The following is a 15,263-nucleotide window of genomic DNA, read 5'->3' on the forward strand; positions in this document are numbered from 1 at the left end:
CCAATTGCTGGCTACAGCAGAAAGATAAATTTTCTAAACACAAAGGGTAAATGTTTCCATTTCAAGCTGATTCATGTTAATAACTTTAATTCTCTAATTAATGCATTCCAATAGCTTGTTAACTCTTTTATATGAATCATTTATCATCTAGTGATGGAAAAATTCCAGACTACTGAAAGGGATAAAAATTATAAAATTATACAGAATCAAAGAAAATATAGCCCACTTACTGCTTTATCCTAAATGAAAAAGAGCTCATATGCATACATTTTCTTCATTAAATGTTTTATTTTGGGTTAGTTATAGATTCACTTGCTGTTGTATGAAATAATATGGAGAAATCTGGGTACTTTTCACTCAGTTCTCCCCAATGGTAGTGTCTTACATAACTGTGGTACACAGTCACAACCAGGAAATTGACATTGATACAATACAAACCTTATTCAGATTCACCAGTTTTACAAGCACTCATTTCTGTGTGTTTGTATACTTAGTTCTTTGCAATTTTGTCACATGTGTTGTTGTTAGTTGCTGTCGAGTCCACTCCAACTCATGGCAGCCTCATGGATAACAGAATAAAATATTGCCAGAAATTTGTTTTCTCCCAGTTCTGAAGGCTAAAAATCCAAACCAGTGTCTTGGCAGTGCAGATTCCTTCCTTGGTGGAAGCCCCAGGCATTCCTTGGGTGCCATTGTCACGATCATTGGTGTGTTTGAGTCCATTATCGTGGCTATTGTGTCAATCCACCTCATTAAGGGTTTCCCTCTTTTTGCACTTTACCAAACATTGGTTTCCCTGATGACATGTCCAAAATAAGTAAGCTGAAGTCTCATTCATCCTCACGTCTAAGGAGCATTCTCGTTGTATTTCTTCTAAGATTGATTTGTTTGTTCTTCTGGTAGTCCACGGTATAGGTATATTCAATATTCTTCACCAACACCACTATTCAAATTCATCAATTCTTTTTTTTATTGTCCAGGTTTCGCATATATAACAGGCAATTGAAAAGACCATGGTTTGGGTCAGGTCCACCTTCGTCATCAAAGTGACATCCCTGCTTTTTAAACCTTAAAGAGATTTGTTTAACCACCGTCACAGTCAAGATACCTGACAATTCCATCAGCACAAGAATCCCATCCATCCTTCTTTTCCCTTCCCTAATCCCTGGCAAACAGTAATATGTTTTCCATCTCTATTATTTTATCACTTCAGAAAGGTTCTATAAATGGAATGATACAGCATCTAAACTTTTTAATAGGTTTTTTTAAGAGCAATATTAGAGTTACAGAAAAATTGTGCAGGAAGTACAGAGTTCCTGTATACCCTCTCTCCCTGGACATTGTTTCTCCTATTAGTAATGTGTTGCATCATGTGGGATGTTTGTCACAATTCATGAACATTATTGTATTATTATTAACTGAAGTCCATAGTTAACATTAGGCTTTACTGTTTGTGTTGTATAGTATATAAATATTTGTGGATTGGTTTTATTTCACTGAGCATCCATGACATCCACCCAAGTTGTTGCATGTATAGTTTTTTTTTTAATTGATGGGCAGTATTCCATCCACCACCAGTCTGTCAGTTTGTTATACTGTGGTGGCTTGCATGTTGTTATAACATTGGAAGCTATTCAACCAGTACTTCAAATACCAGCAGGGTCATCCATGTTGGACAGGTTTCAGAGGCACTTCTAGATTAAGATAGTCTTGAAAGAAATGCCTGGTAGTCCATTTCTAAAAATTAGCCTACAAAACCCTATGGACCACAAAAGAATATTATCTGATATATTGATGGGAAACAGACCCCAACAATGGACTCTAGCATACCAAATGTCCTTAAGATGGTGCAGGATTGGGCTACATTTAATTATTTTGTACATGGGGTCACCATGAGTCAGAGCCAGCTCAGTGGCAACCATCCTCAACAGTATTTCACAATATCGGTGTGCTAGTTTTTTAACCATTCACCTTTCAAAGGACATCTAGGTTGTTTCCAGTTTCGGAGTACTGTGAAAAAAGCTGCTACAAAAACTTGTGTACGTGTTTTTTGTGTGAACATGAATTTTCATTTATCTGAGAAAAATGCCCAAGAGTGCAATTATTGGATCTTATGATAAGCGCATGTTTAGTTTTATAAAAGACTGCCAAACTCTTTTCCAATGTGACTGTGTCATTTTACGTTCCCACCAGCAATGGGTACTTATCAGTGAAGCTAGGCTTGGTGACGCACACAGCAAGAGAGCTGAGTGCCTGTGCACAGGAGGCTTCCTGGTGGAGTGGGATGCCTCCAGGCACTTATCAGTGGAGCTACAGAGATTTGGAACACTTACCCCAGAAGGGCAGATGGAGGCATGAGGCCAAGAAATCAGGAAGCAGAAGCTAAAAAGGCAAAGAACACAAAAAGCCGAGCTGTCTTAGTCTCAAAAGGTATGGCCAGGACCTCTGGGATTTCAAAGTGTGGAGCCATGACCTCTGGTGTTTCTAAGGGTGGAGTTGCCACTCAGATGGACTAGGAGAATGGTGTGCCTAAAACCAATGGAGCAAAGGTGCTGTGTCAGTGGGCCTGGAAGACTGAGCTGAAGCCCAGGGCTGAGGGGCTTCCCCTCAGAATCTGGACAGTGTGGCCAATACCTAGAGTCTGGAAGGCAGGGCCATTGTGTGAATGGTCTTAGAGAACAGAGGATTATTTCCAAAGTCTTGGGGGCTAATGTAATGTGTTCCACTGACTGCCTTGGTGCCTGTTATCCCTTCTTTTCCTCCAGTTTCTCCCATTTGTAATAGAAGTGTCTAGCTTGTGCCTGTTCTGCCATTGTACCTTTGAAATAGGTCGCTTGTATTCTAGACTTCACAGATGAAGAGGAATTTTTGGATTCTAGACTTGGAGTTAAGACTTTGGCTTTTTAGACTTGGAGTTAAGATTTTTGCTATGATGTGATGGGGTGAATATGTTTTGCATGTTGCAAGAATATGATGTTTTGGGAGGCAAAGTGTGGAATGTCATGGATTGAATTATGTCCCCCCAAAAATCTGTGCATCAGTTTGGCTGGGCCATGAATCTCAGTATTGTGGTGGTGTTCTCCATTTTGTGATTGTAATTTTATGTTAAAGAGGATTAGAGTGGGATTGTTAACAACCTTACTAAGGTCACGTCCCTGCTCCAATATAAAGGGAGTTTCCCTGGGATGTGGCCTGCACCATCTTTTATCTTACAAAAGATAAAAGGAAAGGGAAACTAGCAGAGATGGGGGATCTCATACAACTAAGAACAAGCAACGGGAGCAGAGTGTGTCCTTTGGACCCAGGGTTCCTGTGCACAGAATCTCCTAATCCAGGGGATGATTGATGAGAAGAACCTTCCTCCAGAGCCAACAGAGAGAAATCCTTCCCCTGAAGATGATGCCCTGAATTTGGACTTTTAGGCTACTTTACTATGAAGAAATAAATTTCTCTTTGTTAAAGCCATCCACTTGTATTTCTGTTATAGCAGCACTAGAGGACTAAGACATATCCCTTCCTTTACTATGTTCTGAAATAATTTGAATAGTACTGCTGTAACTTCTTCTCTGAATGTTTGGTAGAACTCTCCAGTGAAGTCATCTGGCAAGACTTTTTTTTGCTGGAAGTTTTTTTATTATTATGATTATCTTTTCGATCTCTTCTCTTGCTATGGGTCTGTTCAGATTTTCAACATCATTTTTGTTAGTTTGGGTAGGTAGTGTGTTGCTAGAAATTTGTACATTTCCTCTAGGTTTTCAAATTTGCTGGAGTATAGTTTTTCATAATACTCTGTTATGGTCCTTTTTATTTCAGTTGGGTCTGTTGTAACGTCCTCCGTTTCATTTCTTATTTGGGTTATTTGCATCCTCTCCTGTTTTCCTTTTGTCAGTTTGGTCAGCGGCTTGTCAATTTTGTTGACCCTTTCACAGAACAAAATTTTGGTTTTGTTGATTCTTTCTATTGTTTTTCTATTCTCTCATTTATTTCTGCCTTCATCTTTTATTTTTCCCTTTCTTCTGGCGGCTGTGGGCTTCTATGGCTATTCTCTTTCTATTTGTTCAGTTGCATAGCTAATGTTTTGATTTTGTCCTTTTCTTCTTTTTTGATGTGTGCATCTATTGCTATAAATTGACCTCTGAGGACTGCCTTTCTGAGTCCAAAGGTTTTGGTATGATGTGTTTTCATTCTCATTTGATTCTAGGAATTTTTTTATTCCATCTCTGACTTCTTCTATTACCCTGTGATTTTTAAGCAGGGTGCTATTCAGTTTCCATGTAATTGATTTTTTTTTCCTTGCACTTCCTGTTGTCAACTTCTACTTCATGGTGTTGTAGTCAAAGAAGACACTTTGTATTATCTAAATGTTTTGGATTTTTTTGAGGATTTCTCTGTGGCCTAAGATGTGGTCTATTCTGGGGAACGTTACACGTGCTTTGGAAAAGAATGTGTACTTTGCAGCCATTGGGTGGAGTGTTCCATACATGTCTATGAGGCCAAGTTGGCTGATCGTGCCCTTTAGCTCTTCTGCATCTTTGCTGAGTTTCTTTCTAGATGTTCTGTCCTTTATTGAGAGTGGTGTGTTGAAATGTCCTACTATTATTGTGGAACTGTTGATTTCTCTTTTCAGTGCTGTTAGTTTGTTTTATATATTTTGGAGCCCTGTCATTGGGTGCATAGATATTTATTATGGTTATGTTTTCATGATGGAACATCCCTTTAATCATTATATAGTGCCCTTCTTTGTCTTTTACAGTGGATTTTGTTTTAAATTCTATTTCATCTGAGATTAGTATTGCTACTCCTGCTCTTTTTTGGTAGCTCTTTGCTTGATATATTTGTTTCCATCCTTTGATTTTCAATAAATTTACATCTTTACTTCCAAAGTGTGTCTCTTGTAGCCAGCATATTGATGGATACTGTTTTTATCCATTCTGTCACTCTCTGTCTCTTCATGGGTGCATTTAGGCCATTTACATTCAGTGTAATTATTAATAGGTATGAGTTTATTGCTGAATTTTGTAGTGCCTTTTTTGTGGTGCTGACTTTTTTTGTTCCTGTTACACTCCTGTACTGAATTCCTTTTGTTTTTGGATTTTTTTTTCATTTCTTTTGTTTATGTAATTTTGTTTTTACTGAGACTTTGTTTCTCTTCTTTGTCTTGATGAGTAGGTTTGTTAACTTTCTTTGTGGTTACCTTGAAACTTACCCTTATCTTCCTAGGTTTGAACCAGCCTATTATTACTTGGTATCACCTTGCCTTCCTCTCCATTAGTAAGTTCTATACCTACACCATTTATTCCCTCTTTAACTGTTCTGACATTGTTGTCACTTACAGATTAACCTCTCTGGCTCTCTGTTGTAATTCTTTTGGTTTTGAATAGTCCTTGAGAGTTCATTTCATAGACTGGTATCTGGATGGTACAATCTTATATCCTAGATTCAGGCTGTGGTCTGATGTTGTTTATTCTCAGATCGAAGGACTCCCTTTAATAATTCTTGTAAGTTTGGTTTGGTTTCCCCATATTCCCTTAATTTCTGTTTATCTAAAAATGTCCTAATTTCACTATCATATTTGAACGGGAGTTTTGCAGGATATATTATTCTTAGTTGGCAATTTTTTTCTTTCAAGATTTTACATATGTCATCCCATTGCCTTCTTGCCTGCATGGTTTCTGGCAAGTAGTCAGAGCTTAGTCTTCTTGTTTCCCCCTTATGTGACTTTTTGCTTTTTTCAAGCTGCTCTCAGGATTCTTTCTTTGTCTTTGGTTTTAGTGAGTGTGATTATGATATGCCTTGGTGTTTTTCTTTTGGGGTCTATCCTATATGGGGTTTGTTGAGCTTCTTGGATGGTCAGCTTTTCATCATTCATGATATTAGGAAAGTTTTCTGTCAGCAGTTCTTCAATGATCCTCTCTGTGTTTTCTGTTTTCTCTGCCTGTTCTAGAACTCCGATCACTCACAGATTTGCTTTTGATTGTATCCCACACAATTCTCAGAGTTTCTTCATTTTTCTTGGTTCTTTTACCTGGTTTTTCCTCAAACAAAGTTGTATCCAAGTGTTTGACTTCAATTTTGCCGATCCTGTCTTCCACTGTTTCAAACCTGCCTCTCAGCCCTTCTATGACACTATCCATTTCTGAAATCTTGTTGTTTATCTTTGGGATTTCTAATTGTTGCTTTTTATGATTTCTAGGTGTGAATTTATCTTTGCATTTTGTTGTTGTATTATTTTCCTGAATTCTTCCATTTCCTGAATTTGTCTGACTTTTCCATAAAGTTGTCTATTTTTTCCTCTTTTTTTGTCTGCTTTTTGCTTCAACTCTTGGATAGCTCGGAATCTTAGAGTTTTGAATTCCCTATCAGGTAGTTCTAGTGCCTTTTCTTCTACTGGTGTTTTATTTTGGAACCTGTACTGTTTTTTTTTATGTTTTGATATTGTCTGTTTTCTTCAGGGCATTTAGTATTTATTTTCTTTGCTTGTTGATTCTAGATGACTTTGTTTTGTCCTGCTTTTTTTATGTTATTTGGTTATGTCTGAGCAGGTGGGCTGTGCTTTCTTTGTTGTTTGATAATCTGTGGGCATGCTTTTCACCTCGTTTTGCAATGGGCAGGACCAGTTGCTCATTTATGGTGCAGCAGGGCAGGTCCTGCTGAAGGGGAGGGGCTGGAATGTTTTTTTTATGGTACTTACTAGGGCCGACAGCGTGGCTGGGAATCAGTGCAGGGCAGGTTCCATTAGGCTGTGCCTGTGCTGCTCAGTGATGTAATGTTCAATGCATGCTGCAGGTAGGAAGTGAGGAGGGGGAGGTTGTGAAGTGTGGATCTAAGATGGGGATAGGAAAGAGGAGAGGAGAGAGGAACAGCAGCCAAAAACAAACAAAAACAGAGAGTGCCAAGGTAGCTTGCCATTGGAGTGAAGAGAACTGAGAAATGGAAAAAAATAAAAAGGGGAAAAAAGAAGGGGAATAAATAGATTAAAAATTTTTTTTTAAAGAAAAGACCCCAGGGATCCCACCAGTGCAGCTTTGAAGACCAGGGAAGTGGCTCCCAGTACAGCCTGGCTAGAAGAGGTAGATATGTCACATAGTGCCAGGTATTCAGAAGACAGAAAAAGAAGGTAAGTATAGAGAGACAAGAAACTGAGAAATGAAGAAAGACAAAAAGGAAAAAAGAAAGAAAACAAGTAATGCCCCAGGGATTCCAACAACACAGCTGTGCAGACCACGGAAGTGGCTCCCAAGCTGCGCAGTACAGCCCAGTTAGAAGGGGGTCCCAAGCCAGGAAAAAAAAAAGAAAACAAACAAAGGAGACAAAACAGAAGAAAACAAAACAAAAAAGCTCCAGGGATCCCTCCAGCATGGTGACACATGCCGGGGAAGCAGTTCCCCAGTCAAGCAGGCTTCACAATCTTTCAAGAAGAAGTAAAAATGGCACACAGTGCCAGGTGTTCAAGAGAAAGGGGGAGGAGGTGGTGAGAGGCACAGAAGAAAGCAAAAGAAGCTGAAAAAAGCAACACCAGTGACAAACAAATGGCACTCAGGAAACTGGCCAGTGTGGGTGGGGTGAATCTAAGCTGCATGGGGCCAAAGCTGGTGCCTCCCAGCCAAGAGACTGCAGCTGGCGGGAAGCAGAGGAGGCAAAGTGGGGGAGGGGTTGGGAGAGGAAAGGGCGGGGGATGGGAAAGCATATATCCCTGGTTACCAGGTGCTCTGTCTCCTGGTAGGAACTCCATGAAGCTGCTTTCCCGTACTCCCTGTCCACCAAACTCTGATGTGGGTAGAGCAAATCCAAGCCACATTGACCTTGCACTTTCCAAATGGCTGAGTGACACCAGCCAGCTATGAAGCAGTGGAAGTTGAGCAGTGGGGAGAAGAATGAGGGAGTAAGAAAATGTATATCGCTGGTTACTGAGTGTTCTGTCTCCTGCTGTGAGCTTGGTTAAGCTGCTTTCCCATACTCCCTGTCAGCTGATCTCCAACAGGAGTCCAAGATGGCAAATCCTTGCTGCGTTAGCTGATATGTGGCCTCTGCATGTATCTCTCCTCACTCTCTGTTCTCTATCAGCTTCTTATTCCATTTGGTGCTCAGTTGAGTTCTTTATCTCTTCATTTGATGCTTAGGGTTCCAGGATTGATGTTTGTTTCTTTTTTACTTAGTTTTTCAAGTCTTTGCTGTGAAGAGACGGTGTGGTGTTTCTGCCTATAGTGCCACATTCCAGGGGTTGTTTTTGGTTTAAAGGGTAAAGATTACCTAAGGGCAATAGTTTCCAAGGTTAATCCAGCCTCTGTGGCTTCAGAAAGTCTGGATTCCATGAAAATTTGAAATTCTTTTCTCCATTTTCCCCTTTCTATCAGGATTCTTCTATAGAATCTTTGATCAAAATGTTCAGTAATGGTAGCCAGGCCATCTAGTTCTTCTGGTCTCATGGCAAAGGAGGCAGTTGTTCATGGAGGCAATTAGTCACACATTCCATTTCCTCCTATTACTGACTCTCCTTCTTCCTCTGTTGCTCCTGGTGAATAAAGACCAATTATTGTACCTTGAAAGGCCACTTACAAGCTTTTAAAATCCTAGGCACTAAGCAAAGAACTAGGAGGTAGAACAGAAGCAATAACACACTATTAGGCCAATTCACTGGGATGTCCCATGAAACCATGACCATAACCTCCAAACTATGGAAGCAAATCCCATGAGCTGTTTCATTTTACATAAGCAGCCTCAGCAGCTCTTCTTTCTCTGGGTTGTAAATATATCTGTTACACAACATTTGCCAGTACAACTTTTTACAAGTGTGCAACTTATTGGCAGCAAGTACATTAATTGGCTGTGCAATCCTATTCTTAGTCTATGCGATTTGTCCATCACCATAAACCAGAACTAAGTACTTCATAAGTAATAATCCCCTCTTTCCCCACCCTCCCTCCCCTGGTAACCACTAATGAACTTTGATCTGTACACATTTGCCTGTTCTTATCTTTTTATATAAGTGAGGCTATGCAATATTTGACCTTTGTGACTGACTTATTTTATGCAACATAATGTCTTCAAGCTCCGTCCATATTGTAGCTTGTATCAAGGCTTCCTTTCTCTCACTGGATGAGTAGTATTCCATTGTATGTATATACCACATTTTCTTTATCCGCTCAGCCATCGATGAGCATTTTCTCCCTTTTTACAGAGAAGAAATTGAAACTCTTGGAGGCCCCCAGAGAATGTGGTAGGACAAATGTGGTGCTTGGATGGTAGATCAGCTTAGCCACAAAGTTCATAATGTAACTCTATATGATACTTCCTCTGATATCTCAGATTCCAGCGCCACTCAGACCAACAACTCTCTCAACCATTTGAAAGATAATTAAAAGTCTAGCCAAGTGTCTATTGATTACAGTCCAAAGGAATCATCCAGTGGCTAGTGGTTTTATTAATTTAGTTATCAAGTATTTTCTGAGTACCTATAAACCAAGCAAACCATGTCCCTACTCAAAAGGAGCTTTCATGTTGTGGGAAAGGCAGACAACAATTTTTTTCCCCCAAATCCTTTATACACAGTTATGAAATCTATAAAGCTCTAAAAACCAAAGATATTTTTTATAACTTGTTCGGTGGCAAAACCTGTCTTGAACTGACATGCTGACATGAGGGTATTTGCTGTCTTTATTTATCCCACTTGAAATAAATATTAATAAATTTGATTATGAGACAGTGGCCCAAACCAAACCAGGGTTGGTAGGGATATTATATTTAAAAAATCTATTTGTAAAATAAGGCAGTAAGGATAGTTATATATAGCTATGCTTAGCTAAAATATGAGATAACTCCTCAATAAGTGATTTGAAGTCCCTGGGAAATGATTTTATAATGCAATATTTTACCATAATATTTTAAATCTAAAAAATAATTAGATAAATTAAGGTTATTTTTCAAAATTATTGCTTTGCCTTTTGCCTTTTTATTTCTTTTTAAGTCATTTTGGTGGCTTCCATCTTATGAAAATCAGATTCTGCCAAATCAATTAAATTTTCTGGATACTTTCCTACGTAAGCTCAGGCTCTCAATAAAGAAGGAGACCTGCAGTCAGTTCCTAAATGGAGACAAATCAGGGAAAGATAAAAATGTCATTTAAAACAAAATCCAAGTGGATTTAATGAAAAAGGATTCAATTCAATGAAAATTCAGTTTTGGAGACAGAACAAACTTTAACCACAAATGTTACTACTCTCTGAAACATCAACAATGTCTCCTTGCTTTATTCAAATACCAATTCAAGCACTTCCTTCTCGCCTGTTGTAACATGTACTTGCCCCAGTCTGGAGGTAATAACATTACTTTAAATTAAAAAAGAAAAAAAAAAAATTCTCCAGTACTAACACCATCCAGCTAAAGTAAAATATTAATCCACATCCCTCTATTTTCATCCCCTACGTCCAATGTTTCTCCAAATTATTTTCAGGAGTTCCCTGAAAGTACCTCACGAGTGCCCACAAACACATCTTCTCAGCTTCACTGCCTGCTGAGCTCTGTAGTGCCCACAGAGCTATGCTTTGCTGTAACTATACCCTCTGAGGGCTCCGATGTGTCATCTAAAGGCATGGATTCTCGAAACTGGTATTGGATCCACTGCTGAATTTGGTGCCCCTGACATCCCTGCCTCCCAAGTTGCACTTCAGCTGTGCCTCACAGTGCTGACACCCCTGTGCTAAAGTGGGTTAATTCCTTCTCTCCATTTTTACATGTTTAACTCAGGAAATGCCTAATATCTCACAGAGAATTTGCAAGTAAACAATTCTTTTAGTTAATCCTTGCCTTTCAGTCCTTGTTTCTTTCTTCTTCTTTTTTTTTTTTTTAACAATCTGAAAGACAAAACAAAACTGAGCTACAGCTCTCTCTATCACATTAGGGTTTTGCTCTTAGGCAAAGTGCATGAGTCTCATTTGTCCTCTCCAACTTTTATGCAAAGTGGTCTCTGATGACCCTAATCAATTTGCCCACCGGATGTGCCCATATATGTTTGGATCCTAGAGGGCATTCAAGCAGGAATGCTTGCTGTGTTTTGAAAACTATTATAACATCAAATGTACAAATGTAGAAAGGGTGGAGCAATGTACGTATTCTCTAGTGGCCAATAGTTTAGGACAACATACCCTATTTTGCTTCAGGTACCTGGATAGACAACATTCTGTTGTTATCCATATGTTTTTCAAAATTAGTTTAAAATTGGAAAAGGTGTGTGGCATGGTTGCATCCTTTCATCTTACTCAATCTGTGTGCTGAACTGTGAAATCTGAGGATCTGGACTGTATGAAGAAGAACACAGCATCAGGACTGGAGGAAGACTCATTAACAACCTGTGATATGCATATGGCACAAGCTTGCTTGCTGAAAATGAAGCACTTACTGATGAAAGCCTTCAGTATGGGTTACACCTGAATGTGAAAAAAACAAAAATCTTCACAACTGGACTCATAACGTCACGATGAAAGGAGAAAAAATGGAAGTTGTCAATGATTTCATTACATTGGGCAAATAAGCTGCAAAGGACCTCTCTAAAGTTTTAAAAAGCAAAGATGCCACTTTGACTACTAAGGTGTGTCTGATCCAAGCCATGGTCTTTGCTTTCACTTCATATGCATGCAAAAGCTGGATTATGAAAAAGGAAGACAGAAGAAGAATTGGTGTGTTCAAATTACCGTGTTGTGAAGAATATTGAATATACCATGGACTTCCAGAAGAACAAACAAATCAGTCTTAAAAGAAGTATACAACCAGAATGCTCCTTAGAAGGGAGGATGGAGAAACTTTGGCTTGCTTACATTGGACATGTCTTCAGGAAAAACAAATCAATAAAAAGGACATCATATTTCGTAAAGCAGAGGGCCAATAAAATGAGGGAAACCTTCAATGGGTGGAATAACACAGTAGCTGCTACAATGGACTCAAATATACCAATAACCATGAAGATGAAACAGGACCAGGCAGTGTTTTGAATCTGGGTGATCATCCTGTCCTTTGTATTTTAGTTGAGGGACAACTGAAGATAAATGGAAGATACCACCACCAAGTATTAAGAGAAGCAGTGGCATCACTGGGTTGGTATCACCCAGTGTGGTAACTCATGGTGTCACTGCCCCTCCATAACCTCCTCCTGTACCAGAGCATACAGAATTCTCGGTAATTGTTTTTGTACTAATGTTACTTATAAATCATAATTCCCATTTACCGTTTCTCTTTTTCCTTTAGGTACTACTTTGTTCTCAAAAAAAGGTATTGATATAGGTTCACAAATACTAATTACCACAATATTGCAGCTAAAACACCAGAAAATTTGATAAAATGATCAATTATGAAAACACCAGTAGCAACAAAATCAACAGCGCGTGCCTGTAGTGCATGCAGACAAAACTACGTGATTCAAAGCATCGTTGTACTTGAGTAAAACAACAGCTCTGACTGGAGGGCATTAAAAGTTACAAAAGTAAATTTGCATGGAGTTTTAGCTTTGTAGGTATATTGATATACGTAAGCTGGGCTTATGAAAAATATTTTTGTTGTTATAACTAACTACAGGGATATTTTTACAGACAGTCATTTGGTGTCACCCCCCCCCCACAACCACCCTAGGCCACCACTGAAGAAATTATCATGGTATTTACAATCCAGTGGAATCTATAATAAAAATAAATCAATTAATATTCTACAAGGAGTAATTACCTTACATAGCAACCAACTTGCTGGTAAAGTGCTGATTGGATTTCCAATCACAAAAACTTTGGGTAGAATCCACTTGAGGTTGTTCTCCTTAATAAGCCCATTTCTTCCCCAGTCCTTCTCCCTCTTTTGGCTGATGCAATAAGGTATACTCCTTGGCATTTGATGGTCTTTTGTCATTTAAGTCAACCCTTTGGGGAACCACGTATAATAGCACACAACAGATTACAGAATTATATATTTTTCATGTAGGTGCATTTAATAGATGGAAACAAAGTCTCAAATGAATACTGATGGACTTATTTCAAGCCATTAAGTTTTCCATTTCCCTTATGAGGCCGTATTTTTCAACCCTTACATTTAGTATAAAGCCTAAAACTATACCAGGCACACCTTTAATGCCCATCTCGTCATCACCACTTCAACCACCTTAGGTACTCTGCTATGTGAAGTCAGAGAATATTTCCCATATTTTCTAATGGCATTTAACTACACTACCTATGCTGTGAACTGTATGAATGTTTGTGATGATAGTGATGAAAATATAAACAAGTTTTTTTTCTTCATTTAAAACAATTCTTAATATACTCATAAGCTAATTTTTGAGGCCTTTGTCCAACTTGGTTCCATGCTAATAAGTGCAGATGTTTTAAGTTACCCTTCTTCAATAAGTCTGTTATACTTTTTAGAGTTCTAGTGTAGAACTTCTAATGGTGTTTTGTAGATGTTTGCTAATGGTTTGTGTCTTTTCATAAATAATAGAAAAGTTTTTAAGATTGGAGAGGGATTGATATAAGAAAGTGATTAAAGCATAGGATAATTTCCTGTATTACAAATACTCTGTATTCTTAAGAATATTTGAGTTTCTCATTTGTTCATATGTTAACAAGATTCAAGTCCATTTCCTTACCTTTATGTCGGGCAAAGGTGCATAACATAAAAGTAATGTTTGAGAAATATTTTTGAACCATGGATAATGCAATGTGACATACTTGAACATGGAATGAAGAAATGAATCAAATTAACACTTAAGACAATGCAGGACCCAAAAATATATAAATTATGGTCTCTGTTCTCTTATACGTTGTAATGGATTGAATTGTGTCCCCCTAAAATATGTGTCAGCTTGGTTAGGCTATGTGTGGTTATCCTCTATTTTGTGATTTTCCTGTGTGTTATAAATCATAATCTTTGCCTGTGGTTAAAGACAATTAGGGTGGGATGTAATACCCTTGCTCAGGCCACATCCCTGGTCCAATGTAAAAGGATTGTCCCTGGGGTGTGGCCTTCACCACCTTTTATCTCTCAAGAGATAAAAGGGAAGGGAAGTAAGCAGAGAGTTGGGGATCTCATACCACCAAGAAAGCAGCACTGGGAGCAGAGTGCTTCCTTTGGACATGAGGTTCCTGCCCTGAGATGCTCCCAGACCAAGGGAAGATGGATGACAAGAACCTTCTTCCAGAGTCAACAGAGAGAGAAAGCCTTCCCCTGGAGCTGATGTCCTGAATTTGGACTTTTAGCCTACTTTACTGTGAGAAAATAAATTTCTCTTTGTTAAAGCCATCCACTTCTGATATTTCTGTTATAGCAGCACTAGATGCCTAAGGCACACATATAAAAATCTATCATCTGATAGCCAAATATTTTAGTTTATATGGTAATTATTGAGTAGTTAACATGACCAAAAGATGGTAATAACAAGGATAATGAGAAGGAAAAAGTCATTCATCGTTCTAAACAATTAATTTGTCTTATTATTTACAGTGGCCATGAGATAGATATCATTATTACTCCTATCTTAAGGATGAGTAAAAAAATATTAGCTTTTGCCCTCAAGATGTATAGAATAGAATATAAATTAAATTCACGCATTCAAGGTGTTATTTTATGATAACTGCCAATTGCATTACATTAATAATAAATGTAATCTTTAAAGATTTCAAAAATACCACTGCTAGTAATTAAATATATTTCTAATATTAAAAAAAAACTTGGTAGCTATCTAAAATTTTAAACAATCCAGTTTACTATCAGTGAACAAAATTTTACAAAAAAGTGAATATTCAAAGCAGAAAATTAAAATACAAACAGAAAAATTTAAATTATTACCATGTGTAGAACTGATGGAAATCAAAATTAATTTACACTTCTCAGAGCAGAAGGGAAATAAATCATACTATTTTAAGAGTATGATTTATTCTACTAATAATATGAAATATTTTCAAAAACAATATTTTTATAAAGAAATACCCTGTATCATCTTAATGAGAGCTGGAATAGAAGACCAAAATGAAATTATTATGAATGATATTATTTTTGGTTAACACATAGTATTACATACTCTACAATCGGAATTTAATTTGTGTAAAAAGTTGAACTGCAGAACTAAAACATGAAGCAAAACTCTATTTTTTTCTGTCAAAACTGAAAGAGAAACAGAGAAAATATTTTTAGCGCTATTCGAATCATTATAAAAGTAACATTAAAAATATTTAAAACACACTGAAACAAATGTTGTGCTTGTACAATATATACAAAGATATTAGATTCCATTCACA

The sequence above is a fragment of the Loxodonta africana genome, chromosome 13, assembly GCF_030014295.1.
Source record: "Loxodonta africana isolate mLoxAfr1 chromosome 13, mLoxAfr1.hap2, whole genome shotgun sequence".
In the NCBI taxonomy this organism is placed as follows: Eukaryota; Metazoa; Chordata; class Mammalia; order Proboscidea; family Elephantidae; genus Loxodonta; species Loxodonta africana.